We start from the raw sequence: 23056 nt of genomic DNA, 5'->3' as shown, positions 1-23056 counted from the left end.
ACAAAGGAGGCATCCTGTTAGCACTCAGGATTCTTATTTAAAACCAAAGTTCACAAATCATCGATATGCTTCAAGACAAAAAGACTTTGTTTTTAAACTTATGTTTATCAAACAATACATGAACCAAGTTGCACAAGAATTATTAGTTTCTTCACTGCATTTGTTACACTAGCTATTCCTTAACAGTACCAGGTTCCAGTAAGTTATGCCACATTTGCCATATTACCATCTTTCACTGCATCTTTGTACATTCAAATTCAAGTATATTTTATGTCATCTCCAAAATACTTTACTCTCAAAAATCACATTATATAAAATTAGAGTAGCCTCTACCTGTAACTCCAACTAAACTGAAGTCCTACTGCAGTTCTGAAATAAACAGTAAGGAGATACCTGGATTCATAGAACAGTTTGCTTTCCAGTCTGAATCAGAACTTGAGGTTGAGAAACTTACTTACTAGCTAAGCATTATGATTGAAGAGCTGACTAAGTATCATTCCTGTGCCGTAAAAGTTTAAGCAATCTCACCACTAACATCCTGACATGCTTATTTCACAGAGTGAATATCTATTCCCTAAACACACACACAGAGGAATTTAGTGAAACTTGCCCACAATTGCTTGAGCAGATCATTGCTTTAGGAGCTGGTAAGTTCTAAGGAATGCTTCTAAACACTACTATTTTCAATGCCTGAAACAAATGCATGTTGAGTAATTAGGAAATTAATCTCCCTTTTACTTCACTATGCTGTTTTAGCATATACAAGGAACTTAAGCATATACAAGGAACTTAAGATATTCCCTGATTAAGTACAAAAGTGAAGTTGTTACTCTCCATTATAGCAAGAAAGCATTAGCTTTATTTTCAAATGTGGTAAATCAGACTTCCCTGTAACTGACTGAAAACTGGTACTACTTTCAGGTTCACACCATTAGAACAGTGGCATCCCCAAAATATCACACACTAATGCTGGTCTGCAAGAACACAGCTTGCCTGAAGCAACTCTCAAGCAACACAATCCCAATCAGTACCCCACTCAAAGTTAAATAACAACCCATTATCTTTTTACATTCAGCTAACTCTGCTTGACTTGGTAAAGGAAGATTTCTTATTTTAAGATGGATGACCTGCAACATTAGCTCATTGCTAATTTCAACCCTCTATGACTTCAGGTTATTTTCTTTCTGAGCAAAGGCTGTAGCAGTTATGGAGTCATAAGTATGAAGAATGGATAACCGGCTCAAAAATGAACTCTAGAATTCCTTCCCTCGGGTGAAGAGCCAGCACAATCATCACTACCTACTGAAGGAAACTTGAAGTACTGCCTCTGGGAAGAGAGAAGAGCAGTATTTACGTGTTTCAATGACTCAATCTTTGAGTCAAATCTTCAGAGTTAATATTCCAATGACTTGTGGCAAGTTAAATTCTCTAAAGCCAGTTTTTGGAAACAAAGTTTTATAAGGGACAGGATAGTCAACAGCATTATTGCTACTGATTGCTGACACCATCTACCTGGAGCCGTGTATTTGACACTGTCAAATGACATCCTGACATCCCTGCCCCTAAACTGAAATAACATAGATTTGACAGATGGACCACTCAGTGGATAGGGAATTATCTGGAGGGTTGCACTCAAGCAGTTGCAGTCAATGGTTCAATGTTAAAGTGGAGATAGTGACAAGTGGCATTCCTCAGGGGTAAAGACTGAGACTGCCACTGTGTTAACACCTTTGTCAAGGACATGGACAGTGGACTCTCTGCAAGTTTGTTGATGACACATGCAGTGTGGTGCAATCGACAGGCAGGAGGGAAGGGATGACATCTAAAGGGACTCTGACAGGTGGGAGAGGTGGGTCTGTGCCAACCTCACAAAGTTCAACAAGGCCACATGCAAGACCCTGCAGCTGGGCTGGGCCATCCCAAGCACAAGCCTGTTAGAAAATGGCTTGAAAGCAGTCCTGAGGAGGATTTGGGGGGTGTTGGTTAATGAGAAATTTGATACAACCCAGCAACATGTGTTCACAGCCCAGAACCACACTCTGGGCTGCATCAAATGAAAACTGGCCAGCAGGCTAAGGGAGGCAATTCTTCTGCTCTGCGCTTGTGAGACCCCACCTGCAGTACTGTGTCCAGCCCTGGGGCTCCCAACATAAGGGCCTGGTCCACACCTTTTGGACTCAATCTAGAGGAGAGCCACAAAGGTGGTCAGGGAGGGAGCTGGAGCACCTCTTCTATGGAGACATATTGAGACCTGGGGTTGTGCAGCCTGGAGAAAAAGCAGCTCCAGGGCAGCCTGCTTAGCACAGCCTTTCAGTACCTAATGGGACCTACAAGAAAGCCAGAGAGGGGCTCTGGGCATGTAGTGACAGGACAGAGTGACAGCTTTAAAGTGAAAGAGGGGAGGGTTCGGTTAGATGTTAGGATTAAATTCTTTATCGTGAGGATGGTGAGGCACTGGAACAGGTTGCCCAGAGAAGTTTTGGACACTCCATTATACCAGCCCTGGAAGTGCTCCAGGCCAGGTTGGATGGGGCTTTGAGCAACTTGGTCAAGTGAAAAGTGTTCCTGCCCATGGCAGCAAGGTTGGAACTAGATGATCTTCAAGGTCCTTTCCAACCCAAAGCATTCTATGATTACTCCTGAAGTTCTCCATTTTGCTTGGTTTAAGAACTATTATTATTATTACCATGGATAAGAATCAAAAGAGTACACTCTATCCAAACTACACAGATCTTACTGTACAGTAGCACACTTTAGATCTAATGATTTTGTTTTAAAGTTATCTTTCAGAACAACATGCCATATACTCAATCTTCATGCCTCTCTTTCTAAGCCATTTTCTTGACATTGACTAAAGTATTAGTAAAAATAAAATAAGAGGCTTATAACAAGACTAGCTCTACTAAGTACAGGATTAAAAGGTCTATTTATCTGTAATTCCAGTTTCACCAATACCAGACTCCTCTGACCAGCTCTATTAGAACTCCCAGACGTGAACACCACTTGCTCTAGTGTATCTAAAGCAAGACGTTCTCAAGGTTGCAAATATCTGCTCCTAATAATACAGAACTAAGAAACATTCATTTATGAGCTACCAGCAGCTTCCAGAAATTTTAACACCAACATCTAACTAGAATCAGGATACTGAAGTTTTGTACCTGAAATGCAAGTGACAAATTCACCAGAGTGCTTTTTTGTTTAGATGAAAACCACTAAAATCATTTAGCTTTGATGCTTTACTCACTGTGCTTCTAGACAGTGATTGCAATCACCCCTCCCACTGAGGAGACTACCACAGGGGCAATATATGCCCAAGTCTAGTAACATTTAATTCTTGTACACATTTTCCAGCCGTTTAACAGACAGAAAAAGCTAACAATATCCTAGTGTTCTGAGCTGCTGTGGTAAAGCCCAGCAATTATTTACTGATAATCTTTGACTCCACAGTAAGAACATGGGAAAAAAAAAAAAAAAGTTCATACCAAAGACAAAGATACTTTAGAAAAAAACAAGAATTTCCTCTTCCTTCACTCATTCCAGCAGAACCCTTGTGGCATCCCTCTTGTACTATCCACATTGTGATGCAATGTAATTTTAGCACCTAAGACAATATAACCATTGACTTTGCAGAACACATCAGGCTTTACCATTTATCAAGTTTAGCCATATTGCTAGTGTAAGCTATAGTGGCCTTAGTTACATATTAATTTCCTAAAATAAGACAACATTCTTGTTACCTTTACCTCTTCTTCCTGCATTCAATAGACCTTTAAAAAGTTGCCTGACTTAACACAAAAATTGAGTGAAATTTGTTATCTCACTCACAAGAGCATCCAGGACAAAAAGGCACTAACTTGAGCAATCACCTTAATGTTCTGGGATACCTAGGAGTAGAGAAGTCACAACTTCAAAGGCTATTTTGAATATGTCTTAGCACAGCTATTGCATATCCCATACTGATGGTTTTCAAAGGTTTGATACTAGAGAAACATCCAGTTGCTCTATTTCCACTGGAGCAGAGGCAAAAACTACTTTGAGAGTAGCAGTTTGTAAACATGATTTTCTGGGTTGAGAGTGGGCATGCTGAATACAGACTGTAGTGAAATAATCCAAGGATTCTGCAGGCAAAGTATTATCTACAACTTGCAACTTTTTTTGGGAGCCTAACTAAAGCACTCTCCAAAATATCCCCTGGATATTTTAATCAGCTTTTTCACAGGACTGAAGTTCAACAATACTTTCCTATTTGGTTCCTGTAGTACTGTAAATAGCAGTGAAACAGCTTTAGGGGAAGAGCTGAAACCACATTTTTGAGTGCCTCATGTACCAGAAATAGCAACCCTTTAAACTAAGGGCCTGAACTGCTTCCAGGACTCCCCCTGCCTCAGAGGTTAAGCTACGCAGTATCATAGAATAGTTTGAGTTGAAAGGGATCTTTTACACAATCTATATTCAACTTGCATGCACTTTCCACTTTACCAGGATTTCACATTCTTGAGACAAAACTACCATCTGGGAAAACAATCTATTTCAGGAAACTGAGACAAGTCAGGCTCAAACCAGCACTTGTGGAGTCAGAAGAAAAGCTGTGACCTTGCAGACATCAAAGCAATAGGCACAGCTGTAATTACACGTAAGTTTCCTTCAATTTATTAAATAAAGTTAGAAGTTTGGACTTGGGTTCAAAGTTGAGTTTTTTTTCTGATTATATTATCTCTCTATTATTACAAAGCCTCAATATCTTTCTTAAACAAAGGCTTAAAAAGGTAGGATTCAGAGCCCCACATAGAATTATTATTCTGTTCCACTGCAGGGAGGAGTAAAATAAATGCTGATAAGAAACTGAAGTTTCTTGGGCAAAAGAGGAAGAGAAATGCAGATAAGAAACTATGATTTTGTTTTAAAAATTTATTCCAGCATAGCTGAATATTATGTAGAGTTCCTGGAAAGTCTTTACTACACAGGGACAGATACTCATAGCAAGCTCAAGTGTGACTTCTCTGAGAGAGAGAAGACATACTATGAGCATAAAAAAAGGAATCAACTGGAAAGCAATGAGAGCAAAGCACTAAAAAAACTCCTAAGGTTCTGTTATTCTGTGGTTCTACATACCTGCCTGCTACCTTAAAAGTCTGGAGCCTGACTTCCAGTCATCTATACCTCTGTAGCTTTAAAACCATTATTTAAATAAGTGAGTTTCCCTGCACTGAAATGCTTTAGGTGTCTACATTTCAGCCTCCTCTTTCATTGCTGTGGTCACTAAGTGGAAGTGTTTTGCCCTCAGACAGAATTTTTCTAACAGGCATTAATTTTTCCTCTTCCTTGAACAGTACTCTTCTCCTAAAGTACTACAACCTAATTAGCTGTAGAAACAGGTTTCATCTGTAGTGTAGGAACTCCCAATCCTTTTTGTAAGAAGGGAAAGATATAAGATCCACCAGATCCTTAAAAGAAGCTATATGTAACCTGCCTCAGTGATAGCAGCAATCCCACCTTCAGTGGCTCAGGACAGAAATAAGCTGAGAATTTCAGCCTTACTACTACCAAAAATGATGGTGACAACATTAGAGTCCATCCTCCAGGTGACCCACTCCATCACTAAGGATCAGTGTTGAGGATAAGAAAAAGGGTGGAAGATTCTGGTTTTCTTTTAAATTAATATTAGCATTCTGCTTTACCAGTGAACCAATCTGATTCACCAGCTAGACAGGTGAGTATCAGAACAAAAGTATATACTCACTAAGGGAAGGAAGAAAAAAAAAATAGTGTTCCTTTCAGTCATAGTTTAGCAATCCTGTCATATTTCTTCAGAATAATGTTCTGTTTTATTAGTGAGGCAAGAGAGTTGCTAATTTTTTTGACACAAGAATAGATTTTGGAAGCAAATAAGGAAGCTAAGCAGTTGAAGGTTAACACTTCAAGATACGGTTGAATGCCAGCAGAAGAATTATTAAGTCAGTAAGTTTCACTTACTGAGCTTCAAACAAGTCAAAAGCAAAGTCACCTCCACACTATAAAAAACAGATCTGGCTTTAAAGACCAAGCCTCAGCCTATCACTTAAAATCTGGAAATACAAAGTGATTCAGTCCCTCAGGACAAGTATGTGTTTGGAAACTATGAAAAATGCCACATGACACCCAGAGGAGCAAGCAATACATACAAAATAAATCTTTTAAAAAATGTGTTCCAACAAGGCTAAAATACCAGGTTAAAGTTCCTGGAAAGTCTATACCACAAAGGGGCAGAAATGCAACTCTGTCTCCAAACACTCAGGTATTTGCTGCAACTGGAAAAAACTGTCAGTAATAATAGAAAGGCACCAGTAACTTCTAATGAAGTGTTCTGGCACTTGGTTGCCTATAGTAGGCTAGAATTAGACCAAGCTGCACATCTATGAATTGAAGCAGGCTAGAGACAAGCATAATTTTCACATCTGTAATACTGGTCCTGTTATTTCGATTTAATTAATCAGACTGCTAGTAAAGTATCTTCCTAACTCAATCCTAAAATGAAACTCAAGTCACTAGTAGTCACTTCAACAGCCTCCTCCTTTTCAACAGATGTCACTACATGCAAGTAGCCTATGCAGACAAATCTAGTAATCAACAAAAAAAGTCTTCAGCTTCAGAGAACTTAAATTCTAAAACAAGGAATATTTTCTGAAATGCAGTGCTATCTAACGGGCGCTACGTAACATGAAACAAAGCAGTTATCTACTCAATTGTATCTACTCCAATCATCACAAATCATATTTGTGAAAGAGCACAGGAGAAAAAGGAAAAATACATTTCAGACTACATTAACTTCAAAAGCAGCTACACAGCAGAGATTAAGTGCATTCACAGGAAGTCTCTGAATAAACTTCTAGGCCTGTGTTTTCCCCCAAGCAGAATGCTCAAACACACCCTGAGCTTGAGCACCAAGCCGAAAAGAGAAAAAAGACCTCTCCCTCCCAAACTGAAGTGCTAAGACAACATTTTCATGGCTCAGAACTCAGCCCTCAGTAGAGGCACAGCTATGAAAGCACAAGCTTCACATCACTCGACAGGAAAATCTATCCCAAAGACTTCTGGCAGCTCACAGCAGACAGAAAACCATCCAATAGGACTACTTGTTTTGACTTTCAGAAAACAAAAAGCAAGCATGGAAAAAACCCAAATGCTCATGGCAAAATAAGAGCATTAAGGGTAGATTTTCTGAAAAGTGCATCTAGTTCTGCTCATGCTCTTCAGGCATACTGTTAGCAGTCAAAAAAGAAATAAAATTTCATCTCTGTGAGAACATATCTCTGCCACATCTCTCCCACCCTTCATAAATTATTTCCCAAAGCATCTCCTGACGCGTATATTTTGATCTGAGAGCAGGAGGAGGAAAATAACGTGTCTTTTCTTAATGGACACGTCAATACTCTTCTAAGAAAGAGGACAAATTCTGCCCGCAGGCTACAGAAGCCGCATCAGGTGCGGGGCATGCCGAGCGAAGCACCGGGCGGGCTAAGGCTGGAGAACAACCCCAGCCCTCTCCTCTGCTCGGATAGAGGAAGCGAAGGGCTGCGAGCGGCTGGTGACAGGTACCACGCTGGGGACGAGGGACGCCGGCTCACAGCCCCAGGCCCCTCAGGGCTGGGGCAGGAGCGGGGCTGTGCCGGCGGCAGCATCAGCCCCCGGGCGGCAGAGCGAGCGCTGCCCCAGCGCCGACCCCGCTCCCCGCACAGCCCCGCGGGCCGGGCGCGCCCCCCGCCCGCCAACCCGGCCCCGAGCAGCGCCCGAAACTGTGGAAGGAGGCGGGGGCTGCCGCCGGCCCGGAGCAGCGCCCGGGACCGTGGAAGGAGGCGGGGGCTGCCGCCGCTCCCTCACCTCCCCCGCCGCTGGGATTTACCTGGCCGGGGAGCCCGCGCTGCCCGGACCTGCCCCACCAGCAATGAGCTTTCCCGGCGATAAGGGCAAAGGGGCACTGAGCGGAGCTCTCACCCCTCACCCTCCGGCCGGCCGGGCGGGCGGCAGCCGCTACAGCGCTCCCGCTGCCTCAGAGCCTGGCGCTGGAGGCCGCCATCTTAGCTCGGGCAGCGAGACCGCCCCCTCGGCGCAGCCGCCGTGCGGCCCGGGGCCGTCATGGGACACGGTCACCTGATGTGCTCCGCGCTGCCTCCCCCTTCCCGCCACACTCCCTCCCTCCCTCCTTCCTTCCTACCCTCGCCCCTTGCCCTGCCCTGCCTTGTTCTGCCGGGAACCGGCATGGCTCCCTGCGCAGGCGCCGCGCCGCCGGGGTGCAAAGTCGCCGCCGCGCTCCCCATGCGCGTCGCCTCAGGAGTGTCAGTGACCGGTGCGCTCCTGCCCGAGCGTCTCCAGGCCGTGAAAGGCGCGTTGAACAGTTAAAAAGCCGGAGCTCGCTGTTTAATTATGCACATTACTTACGTGACTTTCAAAGCGATGTTAAAATGCCACATTAAGGCTGCGGAAACTGAATCACTGATTTATGTGGTTGGCTAACCACCCTCCAGATTTGTTACGGGACTCTTGAGCTCCCCATCAACTTCCCCATATTCTGCACCAGATATAAGGTTTCCCAAAACTGTTGCAAACTACGGCAGCATTATAACACAAGCTCCTTAAAATGCCTACTGATTGACATAAATACTTTGAACATTTTTAAATATTACTTGCATTAGAATACTATGGCCTTTCCCTTAAAACAGTGTCATTAAAGTATGCAGATGAAGAGAGAAAAATGAGGAAAAAACTGTAAGTGAAACGAAATATCTTGGCAAAAAAATACCAAAACCGCAGGTATTAAATTCTTTTAATATCCTTTAATATCCTTTTCATCATCATATAGACTCTAAGAAACAGCGTGAAGCTGAGTCAGAGGAGGTTCAGGATGGATATCAGGGGAAAGATTCTCACCCACAGGTGGCTGGGGGCTGGAACAGGCTCCCCAGGGCAGTGGTCACAGTGCCAAGCCTGACAGAGTTCAAGCAGCATTTGGACAATGCTCTCAGCATTGACTCAGTGATTCTTGGGGTGTCCTGTGCAGGGCTGGGAGTTGGAGTCGATGATCCTTGTGGTTCCCTTCCATCTGAGGATATTCTGTGATTATGTGATAAACTATCTGTCTTATATTTTGCTTTAGATATTTAAATACTAGTCAGACATTCTTCTGATAAATCTAGTCCTCGGAATCTGGGGCACTGTGATAAAATAGCACTGATGAGAAAATAACATTACTTCAGGGAAGCTGATAAATTGCTTTTGGTTACAGAACTTCAAGGGAGGAAAAAAAAGATTTAATGATTTATTAACATACTAGGAATTGTATGAATCTAATTTCAGTGGGAGGTCATATGATTCGGAAGAGTTTCTTTGAATGCATGGAAGAGTTTTTGGACAGGTTTGGAGTGGTTTCTGGTTTTGTTGATTAGTTGGCTCAGAGGGTTTTTGGTTCAGGGGTGTTGATTTTGTCTCAGTACTTATTTTGCATTATACATCAAGTAAAGCAACAGCTTGTTAGCTGTTTATTACTCAGGAACAAAGATACCACTTGCATAATGAAATTGATGTAACAAACTAGTAATCAATGTTTTCATGGATGGATTTTAATCAGAAAGCACAGATTATATTTCAGTATGTTTATTTAGCTCAAGCTAGTATTTCAGTAACTGTGTTTTCCTCTATTTTTGGACATGCTTTTGCATAAGTAGTGGTATTAACTTTGGATCTAATGCAAACAACTGATAAAAGTAAAGGAGGACGCAGATTAAGAAAGATAAAATTTGAGAGATAGTGAAATAATAATTTTGAAATTATTCAGAGAAAAAGTGAACAAGGAAGATGTGTTTAGCAGTTCTGACAGGAAATTATGGAAATTATAATGTACAACATGGTATAATGTCTTTCTGAAATTAAAGTAGACCAGGATTTCATTACTGTCTAACTGTAAAGTATGTGTGAAGTTACCTTGTGTGCAGAAAAAACCTTCTGGATTGCTTGGTCATTTTTTCATGTGGAATAATACTGTTGGATATTTTTAGATATAGGATCTCATTTTTCTGTTTAAACAAAGGTTTGTGAAAATGCTGGAATACAAAAATTGTATTTTTATCACCTCAAATTTAAAAGTTTGCTGTTTTAATTTAAAAAGAAAGTGAACAAAATCCTCGCTCCATTAATGTCAATGGCAGTTTTGTTATTACCTGTGTGTGACACAGGTAGTGTTTTGCCCTTAGTTTTCCCGGTGACTTACAGAGTCAGAAATCATATGAGAGCGATTCTCATTATCAAAATAAGAATAGCAAAACACAGATTTGATGCCTTCTCGAAAGATAAAATGTTAAATTGCTTCAATCCACTTTGGAGAAGCAAACCCAAGTTCAGTTCTTCCAGATCTTTCACCTGAAGTACTGCAAATGTCAATATGACCTTGTCCATTTAAATACCTCCATTTGCAAAAGAGTTCAGGTCATCTCCAGTCTAGAGAGCAAGGTCTCTCCTTAGCATCCAATTATTGAAATCTGGAAGGAATGAAGAGTTCTAATCCACCGCTAAATAATTAATAGTCCACTGGCTATTTCTGTGATCGGCACCTATTCTGAAAGACTGTGGTTTAGGATGGCTGAATTCTTCAAGCAAGCTACAGTACAGGTACTGTAGATCCAATGCTAAGATTCTCTACAGCAACAGCAAATATTATGATTTTAAATACAACCTATAATAGTAGAGATCCTATTACTTTTAAGACAGATATATTGTGGTTTATTGCAATAAAAAAGAACAAGTTTCTACCTAGCCTGCAAGCAGCAAACAATGGACAAATTAACTTCCCTTCCTAGTACTGTCTATAATGGTAGGGCAGAATTTTGGGTCATCTGTTTGGACAAATGAGAGATTTTTCCACCCTTCCATGTCACAGAAGAAAGTAAGTTCCTGCTAGAACTGGGAATAGTTACTTTTCTCTCTTACTTAACTTTCAGTGTTGGAGGGTACAGGACCATCTGCTCTAAGGTCAACTACTGTTTTTCTGCCATGAAGTAATGGGGATCTATCCAGTCTTCTTAAAGACTGGATCTAAGAAGTACTCCACAGCTTAGTATGAATTTAGGATAACTAACAGAAAATATGCTTAATAATTGTAATTTTTAGGTGGCTAAATAACAATAACAGTAATCTCTTGATAACTAATTATAGTACTTGACTGAGAAGGGGTAACAGAAAGATTTTAAAAGGGGGGAAGTAAATGTAAAAGTCCCACATAAATCTAGTTAAGTAACTTGCCTTTGGAAACCTCTGTCCTGGATCTTGTTTCTTTTACTGCAAAATTGTTGTAAATGGCAAAATGCAGGTTACACAGAGGGCCTTCTGGAAATCAGACCCACATTCCTGCATCAGTCTTTGTTCTATTCTTTGTTATCCCAAAGATGCATTAGGACTATGCTGAAAATCTGCCAGCTGTTCAAAGCTCACATCAAATTTTTATGTATCTTGACATATTTTGTCTAAAAATAAATGCACAGTATAATGATAATTTGTCTTCTCTGTGACATTAATTAACAGGTAACTTTTGGATGCTCTCCATTAATAATTCTATATTTCCTGGTAGACTCGTTAAATGATGACTTATTTGTTATCTTAGTTAATGGCTTAATAATAACTGTAGCCTAAGCTAATTAACTTTGTGATAAATTTTGGTAAATTATTAATATGTATCTTCAATACAGCGATGCATGCCAATCTGTATTCATGTTCATAGCATTCCTCCAATAACTCCTCTTCTGTTTGGATAATCCTTTCATTTTGTCATTGGCCTATGTGCCGTAAATACATATCTACGTTTGAGCTCTAAAGCCATCTCTATCCTTGTATAACCTGGCCTTTCTGGTGTGTCTTTTGAAGATAACCTACAAATTATCTTTTAACTCTTTTACCTTCCAATAGATAAGTTCCAATATTAGTTACAATCCAGTCTTAATTGTTTATGTGGGTACATCTGGTGTAAGAAAAGTGAATATATCAGAATTGCTTAAAATCTCAGATGTCATTCATAGTAGAAAGAATCTTTTCATGGAACGAAATAGCAATGCACAATGATGTAATAGTTCATAATGAAATTACCCTGTTAAAAAAAATGTGTGGATGTATTTTTGCAAAGGAAAATATAAAGGAGAAATGTATTGTTTATTGCATGTAAAACAAAATAGCAACCAATTCATAGAGTAAGTCTTTAATTACCTTTTCTTTTGACGGCATTTAGTCAGGTTGTTGGAAAAAAAAAATCTGTACACATATGTTCAGTGGAAATCTTGATAAAATGACAAAGAAAATTCCCATATACTTAGTTCATCTTGGGAATGCTTCACCTTAGCATTGCAAGCCTGCTTAAGGTAAAATGTTCTTTGCAATGTGTGACTCATGGGGACCATTTTAGGATAAAAGGTACTGTGGATGTCCCAGGTGATGTTTCTTCCCACTGTTGACATACAGCCCATGCAGGGAAGTGCCCTGAAACACAAAGAGGCATTGCAGACTGTGACAAAGATGAGGGCCTATGCAAAGAAGAAACTGGAGTTCTGGAGGAGCAGAACTGGCCAGCATCGTAGGAGTGGGTTTTGCACATGGGACTCATAGGATGGAAAAATATCTTGAGCAACTGAGAAAGGAGAGTAATCAGTCAGCTTCTGCAGGCTACACCTGAGAACTGGGAAGATAGGAAGAGCTGTGAGGCTATGATTTTTGAAAATTATACTGTGAGCAGAAGAAGTGCTTATGTAGGGAGAAGAGGACTTTTTCTCAAGAAAATTGATACAGACAACTCACAGAAGAGGGAAGGCAAAAGGAGAAGATATATCTAGATCTGGCCTAGCAATATACTGTTAATGGTACAAATAGCTGAGAAGAAAGACTGGGAATGTCTAGGAAGGAGATAGGAATTGATCTGAGGAATAGAATAGGATGATAGGAAGATTCAAATGTAGAAGCAAGGAGAGGGAGAAAGGGCTTAGAGAGCAACAAGTTGCAAAAGACAGGACAAGAGGCAGTACCCACAACAGTCTGCTAAACTGGGAACCACAGTTTTTCCAGGATAACAGGCTGGGAAACCTAATGCCTATTGGTATCTGACATCCTCTCTAGTGGATCTCAACTTAGTTCTGTTGTTATTCTTAATACCAATCAGAGATCTGTGTTGCAGATCTAGATGTGGTATATGATATAATCCCACATCATAACTATGTGGATTTTAAAAATAAACCTAGAGAATTATGCATTTACATACATAAATAACTATGCAGTATTGACATTGTAAACCCAAAAGTCTTTTATAGAGTTAAAAATTCCAGACAATTAGGATTGCCTTTGCAAATAACTGCATGCTTGTGTATAATTTTTATCCATGGGAACTTTGCCTTATTCACTCCATATTCACTCCACCGGATGAAAGGACTCATTGAATCCACATGGATGCTATGCTGTGTTCTATTCACATTGCTCAGTTTACTGGCCTAAGATTTATTTAGTGTGCACTATACCAGCTCTATTATTCAAGCTTCAGAATATTCAAGCTTACTAATTTCCATATTGGCATTTCTGTGACATTGTTCAGTACACTGAGTGCTCCAGAAACATGAATTAATTATTTTCTCAACATCCTTCTGCTTCTAATATTTGACTAGTTGAAAGTACATTAATGTTTCTTTTTCTGTGTATTCCTGTGTAACACAACCTTTAAAGATCCAGTGTTTTTTAGCAAAAGCACATTTCTCCTATAAAAACTAAAATTACTGTTTGATCTCTCCCTGTCTCTTTCTAAGGACATGAGAACAAAAACAGATGACAGTGTGCCTTGCAGGCTTATTCAATGTATTGATCTGTGTGACAGTGTGACATGTCAACTTTTCTATATCTTGCGTATTTTAGTACATGCTCCTATCTTATAAAATTAATATACTTAAGACATTGCATTGTCAAATTAATTGTCTATTTTCTATTGAAAGTTGATTTTTGTGGAAAGTTAAATTTAAATGCTAGTCCAGGAGTAGGAATGCTATTAATTTGAGAAACTGGTTATTGACAGAGTGGCTGAAATTTACATTCAGAAATTAGAGTAACGAAAAATAAACATTTTTTAAAAAGTTAAAAAAGGTTGTTTTGAACACTGAAGTATTTCAGGAGCACAGTGAATTAGTGGAACAGTAGGAAAATTCAGTCATTGGAATTTTTTGGTTGAACTCAGAATCACAGGGAGATTCCTGCAGTGCAGGTAATTAAATTTGGCCATCCAAACCAAAAAGGCCTTTGAAAACCAATCAAAAGGTTCCTGTTGCATACACAATACAGTTTTCATCAGCAAGAGTTATGAAGGGGTCACTCATATATTCTTGATTCATCACTGCAGCCTGTAGAGCAATAGGGGAAAAGTAAGTACTAATTCTCTGATTCCCTAGCCTGGGGTCAAATCCCAGAAGTAGAAATAAGTGAGATTGTAATGCCCAATGGAACTAATTGTGGACAAAACAACAAACAGGAATTATTAACCTTGCCCACAGTGTCTCAGATGATCCTAGAAGTCTCAATATTTTCAGAGAGCAAGAATGTTCTTGAGCATATCCAGTTCCATCAAAATTTGTTCATGAAGCACAGAGAAGATCAGAGGAAATTATGATCTCATAACTTGCAAGCCAAGCCATTGAAATTATAGCCTTGTGAGAAAGAATGTAAATCAGAAAGAATATTTAATTTTTGGTTTTTTGGTTTTCTTTTAAAGCTTCCCATAGTCCAGTAGTATGCTCTTTACCATTTAGAATGACTGCTAGCTGAGAAATGCACACTAACCATTTATGAATGATACAGCTGCAAGGTATTATCACAAAAACTAAAGAATATTTTATTGCCTAATAACATTCCTCAACACTAATTCATCTGTGAACAGATCACTACCAATAACAGCAGCAATGAAAAGGCTTCTGGCTGAAAGATCTAAGTTGCATAATATGTGAAAGCTATGTTGCTTTTATAACAATTTAATCTCAAGCATTATCTATATACCTGTTAGAGACCCCCCACCCCAATAATTGCTTAATGCCCTATATGCATGATGCACAACTGGAACATATTTTCATGGTGGATTTTACAAAAATGTATTTTGGTTTCATAAACATTCTAAAGTACAACAGAATGCAATTATCTGATTGCTGGAAGACAAAAAATTCCATGTTAGTTCAAGAGCTGTTTTATTGAGCTGTGTTCAGTTTTTCAAAGCATTCAGAAGTTTCATTATGAGATTATACCAGGCACCCCTAGCTCCAGCACCATAGCACTGAAAATGGGATGCCTGTCACCTGCTGCTTGCAACATTTTGGATGCTATCCAAATCACTATCATCTAATCCTGTTCTTCAAAGAAACTGTTTACAACTATTTCAAAAGTTAGTGTAGCTTTGTGTGTATGTGGTTTGTAATATTCACATCTTACTAGGCTACTTAAGCTGCTCTCTCCCCACCCCGTGTCCCTTTTTTGCTATGAAGAACTGGAAATTAACTATAGTGACTTTCCTTTCAGCTCACTTCAGTCAGAATACCTAAAAGTCATCAGTGATGGTATTTCAGCCTATATTCCTATGTGTAGTTTTGCATCTTGGTGTAATTTCCCTCAGGAAAGCGTGGCACACAAAGCCGCCCTGTCCCTGCATGGCAGAGTTGGCATGTCACACACTGACGCACATGATGCGTCTGATTTAATTGACATTTGGACCTGAAACTCCTGATGGAGCCAGGAAAAGCCTTGATTCTGGGAGGTGTGCCTCCTCCTCGATGCAGACAATCTCAGATCTGAGAGGTCACGCACAATTACCCTGGAGTCCTTGACTCTGAATTTCCAAAAAACATTGTGGAGCTCGTGAAGAAAAATAAAGTGATTGAACCCACAGAGGTGGGCGGTATTCCCTATAGGCATATTCTCACCTTTATTGTTCACAGGCAAGAGGTCTCATCATTTGTATGAGATATGTTTTAAGCTCTCTGTGCAACATCAGTGATCACTAGTGCTGGTCTGAAGGAGGGTGGGGTATATTCCTAGGCAACACACCCTCTCCTTGGAAGAAGGCTCAGAAGAGATGGGCACAGGTGCTTATAAAGCTTGTGTTTTGAGCTATTTAGAGTGATAATCAGATTACATCCACATTAAAAACAGAAGGAGGGTGTAGCATATGCTGCAGTAGTGCTAAACTGCTTTGCAAGCCATGGACATAGAGAAGCTGATACTTTACATTTTCCCCATTAGTGAATGACAGCTACAATGTAAGATGGCCGGACACAGTGAGTCATAAAAAGAGCATCTGTCAGCATGATTTTCGGCTCTTTCCCATTTCCTGTAATAAGCAGAAGCAGTACTTTGGAAATTTCTGTTTTCTTTTGAGTTGGTAGATATTTTTTCTTAGATCGTTACAGTTTCACCTTCATTTCCCTCATGCTGTTGCTGGTTTCGTTTTTCTCATTATGACCAAATCATTGAGTCCCTTACAAATTTCTCAGTCTTGCAGGGATACTGGTATTTTAGATTCTGGTGATGAAAGAGTATTTCACCCTTAATATCCAGATCACTGGGTCATTTGGCTGAATTGATGGAAACAGAAGTAGATGAATGTGAGAAAGCACAAGCAGCAAGGCAGAAAGTTAACAGCAGTAAGTTAACACCCCTTCTAGCATCCATTTCAGGCAGTATGCTATCCATATTATCTTCCCACTCTTTTTGCTTTGCTTTGACACAGATCGTGACCATCAAGTGGTATATAAGGCATATGCTGTTGTTTTTAAGCATAAGCATATGGACAGTTATGTAATCTTATTTAGTGCTAGTTTGGTTTTTTTGGCCAAATTCCTCTGAACTTCTGCTGTCCTATTTTTAGTGTATGGCTGAGAGGCATGTAACAAAAGAAGCTCAAATATATTCTTATTTATACAACTTAATTTGTGGAAAATACAAATTATTATTGTACTATACGAAAAACCAGTTTTGGATTATATGATTTAATCAGCTTTTTGATAAATTACTTAACAGTGAAGTGAAATTAGCTAGTGTGCTTATTGAATTAGTTGGTCAGCAAGTAAGTGCCATCCACTCGAGAGGAGGTTAGACTAAGTTTAAAAATGCTTGAACTGTCCTTCAATAGGGGTGATGTTATAACAGCCATGAAAAGAGACATGTTCACTATTATAAAATCACAGAATTGTTTTATTTCTGCTTCTGGTCCAAATTGCAATTTGAGAGGAGGAATATCTTCCACTATAGGAAAGTCAAGAATAAAATTCATGAATATATAAGCCAATTTCATAATTGCTCAAGCTTTTTACCGACGGTTTTCACTCACAATCTCCAAAACAAGTCGTTTCTTAGCAAAAAAGGCACTGAGCCTTTTTTTTTAACTACTGATCATGTTCAAACTGAATCTTTTTATGAAGAGGTAATTATTTTCATAACACCAGATATGCTGATTAATTATTTCAGTGTGAATCTTATAATCAGAAGTGACCTGACCCTTACAAGAAAACTTTTCTCTGCACAAATAAGATTGCAGTCAAGTAATGTATAGAATACTCTATACAGAAATAGACTAAAACTGAATTGTTAGTTTATTGTATTTGAATAAACTAACATTTTGGTAGTCATTAAGAGAAAATGAAGCATTTAATTAATTTATTTGCTGTTATTTTCTTATGTAAAAGTGACTAGCAGTTATATCTTTGAATAAAATTTGTTTTTTTCTCTGACCAGTGCTTAGAGAGATGGCATACCCAGTTTTTAGGAAAACTAATGTAGCTTTTGACAGAAGCACAAAGTGATGACTTGGAACATGGCAGACAAAGGACAAACTGTTCAGTTGTGGCCCTAAATTTATTTTAGTTCAACCAGTAAACAGGGACGCAGCATGGACTTTGCTGATTAAAAGCAAAATTAAAAAGCCTGAAGCTGCATTTGACAGTGTTCCAATTTGTAACCAGCTCAACACATGGGATTCTGTTTCCTTCTATTTTGTGGCTTCCGGCATCCCTATGCAGAATATTACTGTTTCATTGTGGGTTTGTGTTATTTTCTTCCCTCTAGGAGAATGTATTTCTTCCTCTCGATTTCCTAGAGAGACTTAATACCCCTGCCCAAAATTCGAGATATTTGCAGCTTACCATATTGTTCCTTGTTTCACTGCTCCTGCCTTTACCATCTAGAAGGACCTACCTCTTCCAGCCTTTGCTTGGGTGAGTGCTCTCTGTGTGAGGGATCAGAGTCAGTGGAACTATACATGTGTGATGAGTAATCCCACAGGTGAGGATTTCCAGGAGGTGGCTTCCAGGCAAGTGTTTTGCATATCTTCACATTTTCTTTTCTATTTTAATCTCATATATACCCTTGTGTGTCCCTTCTTTGTGTCTTGTCTGAATGGGCTTCAAGCAGCATTGCTCTATACTGCAGGAGGCAACATAAATTAATTAATTTCTCATCATTAACTTAATCTACCTCAAGAAGTGCCTTTTTAAAATGTGAATACTACTATTAAAAGCAATATAAATCTGTTACAACAATAAATTTGCTTACAGTATATCACTGTTTTTGTACTTATATTAGTACAAGGTCTGGAAGGAGAATTTGGACGTAGGAATTTCCTTGCCATGAATTATTTCTCAGATTACTACAGTTTTAGCCATTAATAGCTTGGGGTTTTAAAATTTTTATGTTTTAGATTTTCCCAGAATTAAAAATATACAAAGTTTCAAACTTGCTAGGCCTTGAACATCTGTTTCTAGAACAAACATGTCTTTCCTTGGTTTTGATAGAAGGCTTGTATCTGTGTGTGGCAACAGCATTGGACTTCAGATAACAAAGTGTTGAAAAATCCCCAGCTGAAATTCCCAGTGTTAGACAAAGTGGCCAAATACAATGGGTTGGATTCATCACTGTAACATCACTGACTCCTCAACAAGAGGTAAGAAAATGCAGGTGGAAAGTCTGTGGTCAGCAGGCAAATTTAATATAGCACAGCTAAGCCTGTAATCAACAGCAAACTGATCAAAGATGTTTTTCCTCTGTTCTTCCATTTAAGGTGTCTGTTGTATTAGCAGGCTATGGGAATTAAGAACAGATCAAGATGAACACAGGCTAAGAGAGGTCAGAAAAACAATCATTTTCTGAAGTTTTGTCATTGATTATGACTGAGTCGAAGTTCTTGTCTGTGAAAAAGAAGACCACGGGTTAATCCCTGAGTGTAGTAGTGAAGTCTGGTATTTTCTGGGTCAGAAAGATCTGTTCATTTGACACTAACTTACTTATCAACTTTCTTCATGTTGTCTAGAAGAAAAATGTTAATAGTCTTTTCTACTCCTTTAAAATAAAAGTTAGTTCTGGAACGGCAGAACTGACCTTTTACCATCCAAGATGTCTTTAGCTTCAGATTCAGAAGCATCAGAGTGGGCTAGATCCCTTTTAAAACAAACTTTCTTATGATTATGAAAACAGGATTTCTTACGATAAGTGGGGAGCTGCAAACACCAAGATCTTGTCTAAGCAGTAGGTGGCAGACTGCTCCCAGTAATCCTTAGGAAGCTGTGACTCAGCTCTTCTTAATGCCCAGGGGGCTGCAGTTAAAGGTGATGAAAAGAGAGATGTAAAGGTGGGGAGACTCCTAGGGTTCAAGCAGTCTGCGTAATTTCACAGAGCATGCCAGGGATACTCAAGTCAGCACTTGCCAGGCGAGGGGATGTTGCTCCCACACTCCCTGTGTTATCAGTTCCTAGCGTAACTGTGGCTGTTACCCTGCCCTGCAGCAGCTGGGTGACCTCGATCTTGTTTTGGAGGATTTGCCACTGTTGACAGAAAGCCAGCGCTGTCATGGCTTTGAACCTCTACACAACAGTCTACCTGTAGATTTGTCACCATTTGGAAATCCCTTTTAACTCCAGAGACCCCAAGGAATTTTTTTAACCAAAATAGAGTTTAACACATGGAATTATATATCTGAGGATGTCTGTGGATACACCACAGCCTCTACTGATTGCTACCTACACAAAGTAGTTTCTGAACAGTACCCAAAAAGACCCAAAAAGCTGGGATCCAGTCTTCTGACAAAACTTTTTTTTTTTTTTTTTTTTGCTTACCCCTTACCTAAATGATGTTAAGGTGGAACAAATCTTTTCTCTTTATAGCAGATTTTATTTTGAATTTAAATTCACCTTGAGGAGTTTTCCCAATGCCCTGCTGCTAATAATTAATGTATTTAAGGATGCACCTTATGCCTTGCCTTTTGTCTCATGTTTCAAGAGAAGCCTGTGGCGGTTACACAAACTGCCTTCCCCATCACACTTGTTTCTCATGCCATTATGTTGCTGACTGTCAGATTCTATGTAGTGTATACCAAGACATTTCATTACCCACCTAGAACTAGGCTCTTGTATCAAAATAGAGGACTGTCCACAGACTGCTGGAAATCACACAATCCAATGGTTGGTAAACACTTGGGGGAGCTGCCCATCCACTCTGCAAAAATGTTGGATCTGATTTATGGAATGATTTGCTTAGCATTCACCAGATTATTTAAAACTTGTTTTGTCACCAGACAGGATTTGAAAGTGAAAGAATTTTAAAAAATAGATTTTCATACTAGGAAAGGCATTATAAAAGTACAAAATAACCAAACATTATGGAATTTATATTTTTATTAAGATTATGCTAATTTAACTGTGTCTATATTTAAGCTAACTCTTGAGTGATCTTGTCACAGTAACATTTACAGGGGCTCAGTGAACATGTAAACACATAGTGGAAAGCAAAAACATCTCTGAGAAGAACAGAAAGAGTAACTTCAGGACTTCTTGACAGAAGAGCCATTTTCAAAATTTTTATATTTTATTATTAGAAATCTCCCAAACCCATACCTATGACCATTCCTATAGTATTTACAGTTTTCTTAGAATTTACTTGAAACAGATAAGAGTCTGTAACATTCTTCTGCTCTGCAATGCAGGTCTTTTAAAGTTTGTCATTGTTACTTCAGGATACACAGCTCTTTCTTGAATAGTCAAGACCTATCGTCATCAAGAGCCTCATATTAGACTTTGTGTTTTCACTGATGACAAATATAGACTACATTTTAAAAATACATCTTAAACTAGAGAGATACATCATTATAAATAATGCACTTAAGAAGAGTCAGAGGATGTCTGCACTCTCCAAAGTGGCAGTTACTTCATTGAACTAAAGAAGGAAATTTGTTTTGAGTGCTCATTCTGCTTTCATAAGGCAAGCTATAGTTATGAAAAATCTCCTAACATTTTGTTCAGAGTTACTAATTTGAAGCATCAGGTGAATAAATATTAAGTAATTGTACTCTGGCCTGCAATTCTTCAGAATATAGTATTCTTCTTAGGGCTCCAGTCAGGCAGTCATTAATGACTACAGCACTTCATAATGAAGAGTGGTCTTTACAGAGGGTTGGCATTCAAACTGTAGTGAAACCTCAACCAGACAACCAGACCAAGCAGCCCAGCTAGTGTTTTTGGTTTTTTTTTAATAATAATATTGATATTACTGAATGTATGATCAGAAAGGGAAAGAGATAAATCAACAGAGATTATGCTTGGTGCATACACTGTGGTTCAGTGTGGTAGTTAGAATGAGGAGTCAAGGGGATTAATGGCTCATTTGGTTCACATACATGACCAAATATTTTGGTCATTAAAATACGTAAAATTAAGTTTATAGTACTTACTGTATTGTTGTCCTTCACCTCTATCCTATCAGTAACTCAGAGGTGAAAGCAAATAGCTTTACAAGAGAAGACAACTAATTTAGCAAAAGGAGACTTCTATGTGTTTATCTGAAGAGTATTCCAGATTACTGTGCTTTTTCATCTACATCTTCTTTTACCAAGAAAAGAGGAGTCTCTTTGTTGTGGGTAATGGATTGATAAAGCTCTCTTCCACCACCATATTACAGAGGATACAGAAGATTTTAATGTAATGCTGCTTGGATCAGTAGCAAATTATATATACAAGTGTAACATGCTAGGTCTGAATTGTTCATTTGACTGCCCTGGAGGAGTTGGCCTGTACTGTAGAAGTATTTCTGTATATAGATTCTAATAAAACAAGTGAAGAAACTGTTGTACAACAAGTACAACAGTAATTCACTAATCACATCTATTTTAATCTTAAATGCATGTGTTTCAAAAATTATGAACAAGGTGTAGGCTTCAAATCTGCTTCAGCTCTTGCTGCTTCTTGAAGAGCAGCCAGGAGAAACTGTGAGAATGCCTTAGAATGGAAAGAATGAAGGAGCTCATTCTTCCAAGAAGTACTGGCACTGTCCTCAGACAGCTCAGTAGTTGTGGGCATTACAGAATTTTGTTAGTCTGCCTGTTATTATTGATGCTGTCAACACTTGTATATTAGAGAATGGAGAGCTTACCTGTTTGGACCTTAAATTACAGTCCACATTTATTCTCATCTTTCTAAAGAAAAGACTTCATTATCAGACTGCCTTATACAACTTTTCTTTCCATAGTTTTAGCTTATAGGGTAGATGACCTAGGAGAATTGCTGTGTCCTCTGAAGTCAAGGGCTCACTGTAGGAAGAGAGCAAGAGATTTAGCTGCTGTAAACAGAGCACAAAGAAATTACATTTTTTTGGACATGCACATGACTGCAGCTAAATATATACAGAGATGAAGCCAGGACAATTTCTTTTGCCTCTATCTACTTTGAGCTGATAAACGGCATTATTCTGCTCTCTACAGATTTGTTAAAAGACCACTGGAACCTCCATCTGCAGGATGATAAAAATTGATAATAAACTGAGTCTCAAGAGAAAAGGTAGCTTTCTACAAGAGATATTAACAGAAATTAGCAAAACAGGACTTAGTCTTTTAAACTGTTTTTCCAGCTGACCTGATGTTCTACACATGATCTTGCAGGTCTTTCCAGTGCTCTAATCCCTTTGAAGGTGAAGTTGCCTAGTCATAGAAGAGACCATGTAATGTAACAGTTCAAGTGATACGCTCTTATTTCAATATCAACTCATATTTATC

At 39.0% G+C, this 23056-nt stretch overlaps 1 protein-coding gene across 4 annotated transcripts in view; it reads right to left on the bottom strand.

Annotated features, from left to right (window-relative positions):
- The window catches only part of DNAJC13 (DnaJ heat shock protein family (Hsp40) member C13), a 58284-nt gene extending 50326 nt beyond the window's left edge, over nucleotides 1-7958 (bottom strand). For all 4 annotated transcript variants that reach the window (XR_008439983.1, XR_008439986.1, XM_053994451.1 and 1 more), the window contains exon 1: nucleotides 7880-7958. The gene's annotated coding sequence lies outside the window, so the exon portion shown is untranslated. The remainder of the gene's footprint in view (nucleotides 1-7879) is intronic.
- Between the last annotated feature and the right edge of the window lie 15098 nt (nucleotides 7959-23056).

This window comes from Vidua macroura, chromosome 1, assembly GCF_024509145.1.
Source record: "Vidua macroura isolate BioBank_ID:100142 chromosome 1, ASM2450914v1, whole genome shotgun sequence".
NCBI lineage: Eukaryota > Metazoa > Chordata > Aves > Passeriformes > Viduidae > Vidua > Vidua macroura.
Note: the sequence above shows the minus strand (reverse complement) of the source record. Positions and strands in the feature narration are given on the sequence as shown.